The sequence below is a fragment of the Pituophis catenifer genome, unplaced genomic scaffold (assembly GCF_029215685.1).
Source record: "Pituophis catenifer annectens isolate HBS135680 unplaced genomic scaffold, rPitCat1.0.hap2 SCAF_5, whole genome shotgun sequence".
NCBI classification, from domain to species: domain Eukaryota; kingdom Metazoa; phylum Chordata; class Lepidosauria; order Squamata; family Colubridae; genus Pituophis; species Pituophis catenifer.
The window spans coordinates 57055050-57058790 of NW_027256885.1; positions in this window are offsets into that span (position 1 = coordinate 57055050).

Genomic DNA, 3741 nt, shown 5'->3' on the forward strand with positions numbered 1-3741 from the left:
TCTAAATCCTGATACTGTACCATAGTCTTTTATAATGTCTTTCATCTGGATTATTGATTCCATCGGCTGTGTTAGGGTAACAACCAGATCATCTGCAAATGCCCTTATTCTGTAATCCTCTTGCCTTATCACTATACCTTTCAAGATATTTGAATCCCGTATTGTATTCAACAAGACTTCTAGTGTTAAAATAAATAACAATGGGGATAACGGACAACCTTGTCTTGTTCCTTTTTCAATATTAAAGTCTGTTGTCAAACTTCCATTAATAATAATCTGTGCCTTTTGCTCTTGGTAAATTGCTGAAACCACCTGTATAAATTGATCCCCAAAATCCATCTTTTTTAAGGTCTTTAATAGAAAATTCCAGTCCACTCTATCAAAGGCCTTCTCCGCATCCAAGAAAACCAGCACTGCAGGGATCTGTTTATTCTTCTCGAGATATTCCAATAAATCTATAACTTGCCTTACATTGTCCTTCATATATCTGCCCTCTATAAATCCCGCTTGATCATCATGAATCACCTCTTGAATTACTGGCATCAACCTGTTGGCTAGTACTTTTGCATAAATTTTATAGTCATTATTCAGAAGAGATATTGGTCTATAGTTCTCTGTTTTTTTAGGACCTGCTTGCTCTTTTGGTATCAAAGAAATATAAGCTGTTTTCCATGATGGGGGTATTTTACCCCCTTGTTGTATATTACAAAATAAGTCTCTAAGTTGTTCCACCATTTCTGCTTGCAAAGTTTTATAATACACTGCGGTCAAGCCATCCGTTCCAGGAGCTTTAGCTGTTTTCAGTTGTTTAATTGCTGCAATTATCTCCTCAACTGTTATAGGATGATTCATTCTTTCCTTTTGTTGGTTAGTAATTTTTGTAACTCTTTTATTTTCTAAATATTTTTCTATAAGTCCATTCTGTATATAAAGTCCTCTAAAAAAGTCCCCCAGTTTTAGTCAAATTGGAAATAGAGTTAAGCTGAAGCGAGCTCAGACTTATTTTAAAAAGGATTTTTTCCCCTTCTTCTCTTGTTTACTTGCTACAAGCAGCGCAACATTGTAACTTGTTAGAATAGCTTTACAAGACCACTCTCACTCTCAGCTTGTTAACGCTGGAGCGGCGCCATCTTTTCAAGCCGCTTTCGCTCGCTCTGATTTTTGCTTAGATCGAAAAGTCACAAAAAAAATAATACTTGCAGTTTCTTGGTTTAAAGGTTCAGGTTGTTTTATCCGCTAATTAGTAAAGTTGATTTCAATCAATTTAAATGTTTGCTGCAGCCGGCTTGCTCTGCAGCAAGCAGAGTCGTCCCACGCCGTCCGGAGTCTCCACAAGTTGAAAGGGAGCCGCGCCTGTTTCCTCCCCAGTAGCGAACTTCTGGGGGCTCACAGGGGCTCGACCTGCACCTTGCTTACTCTTCTCCTTCAAATCCTTCAGATTCTGGAGTTTTCAAGCTGCTTCTCAAAGTCAAAGCGGCTCTACAAACGGCGGGGCTGGCGGTCCTTAGAGAGGGACCGTCTTTCACTGGAGGCAAGCAAACCGGAAGCCTATTGTTATTGTTGTTGTTGTTGTTGTTGTTGTTGTTGTTGTTGTTGTTGTTGTTGCTGCTGCTGCTGCTGTTGCTGTTGCTGTTGCTGTTGCTGTTGCTGTTGCTGTTGCTGTTGCTGTTGCTGTTGCTGTTGCTGTTGCAGTTATTATTATTTTCCCTCTAAAGTCCGAACTGGTAGAGAGGTGTGGCCAATGTCGCAGCGACATGACGGACTCTTTGGGAGCTCCCCGAAGATCTGCCGATATCCCCGCTGTCCAGGGGTCTTGAATGACCTAAGTCATCCTGTAGGGACGATGAACAAGAGGAGCATGGTCCAACCGGCACAGGGGGGTTGCAAACCCCCTGGCTAGTCAGGAGACACTCCTCAAACTGGGCGGCAGAGAAAGCGACCTTAGAAGTCACTAAAAAGCTGGGGCGGCCACAATGGAAGAAGAAAGTTTAAGAAGACAGCGTGTGACATCGAGGTGAGAAAAATTTTTATTTTTGGGAAAAAGAAGTTTCCCTTCATACCAACTTGTGGTGAATAGACTAAAAAAGAGACTGAGAGAGAGGAGTGAGAGCAAGTGTGTATTCAGCTCTCACATCCAGCATTGAGCGGTGAGGAAAGCGAAAGTATCAGTTAAAAGAAACTTTCTTTTTTGGAGAAAAAAAAAAGAAGTTGGGATCTTTTTTTAAAACTAAGCTTAATTAAATGGAGAAAGCTGAATTTTCTTTTTTTACAAAGAGATGAAATAGTTCTAAACAATTGTGAGTTTCAAGTTTGAATAGAACTAATTAACAGCAAAACTTAGGAGTGTTGAAAATGCCTTTTTCTACTGACTGAATTAGCCTGCAGTGCCACCTAGTGGCAGAAGAAAAAGGAGGGGGGAAGAGACTTTGAATCAATTTTAACTTTAAAGCTGACCTTGACAACTCTGTCTGGGAAGATAAGGAAGCAGATGTTCAATAGAGAAGGTCTGGATTGTTAACTTTGTTTGCACTTTCTAATTTTTTTTTTTTTGCCTATTCCCTTATTTACTTTTGTTGAACACTTTGATGTACTTTATTTGGATTTTGCTGAGTTGAATAGAGATTGGATATATTTTTTTCTGCTTTTCTTGGACTTTTTAAATAAAGGGAATAAGGAGTGGATGATATGAAAGGTTTTTTTATACTTTCTTGTCTATTTTTATTTTTGATTTTAAAAGAACTGGTCTGTTGAGAAGGTGGATTTAGACAAGAAGAGTCTGAAGAAAAATTTCTGTTTGGGATTAAATTTTTGTTTTCTATTTTTTCTTGTGGTTTTTATTTTTATGGGTGGTTTATCTTTTTCTTTTTTCTTTTCTTTTCTTCTTATTGTTCCTTTTTTATTATTGGAATAACTCTCGTATTTTATTTTTTTTTGGAGGGGGGATTGATTTTTCTTTTTTTTTTTCTTTTTTCTTTTTCCCTAATCTAACCACCGGGGAGGATTAGATAATTGGATTATAAACAAAGCATAAGTGGATTATAAATTTATAACATTAAGATGAAGAAATTTACAGCACATTTACACCCAACAGCAAGCCCATCATCGACAGAAACAAAAACCTCTGAAACATTGGACTTAAAAAAATCTTATACAGTCCCTGCATGATGATTTGAAGCAGGATTTAAAAGAAATGAAAGAGATGATTGGTAAAAATGAAGAAAGAATTCAAAAAGTAGAGGAAAAAATGGAAATGACAGAAAAGAAGGTTGAAGAGTTAGAAGAAAAGTTGATAGCAGTTGAAAAAAATCAAGAAAAAAATAATTATATTGGAGATGGACCGTTCTGAGTATTATCTAAGATTTCAAAATATAGAAGAGGAAAAAGGAGAAAATCTACCAGAGGTGATTTCTGAGATATTGGCAGAAGCGATAGAAGAACCAAAGGAGAAGATTTTAAATGAGATAGACGAGGTCTTTAGCGTACATACAAGATATGCAATGAGAAAGAAACTGCCAAGAGAAGTACATGTAAGATTCACAAAAAAAGCACTAAAGACAGAGATACTACAAGTAACAAGAAGTACAGCATTGTCCAAACTGCATCTTTTCTATTATTTTCAATAAAAAATGCCAATTCAATCAATCAAATCCTTTCTCCGCATCAAGAAATATTAGCACCGCAGGGATTTGGTTGTTCTTCCCCAAATACTCTAATAGGTTAACAACTTGCCTTACATTACTC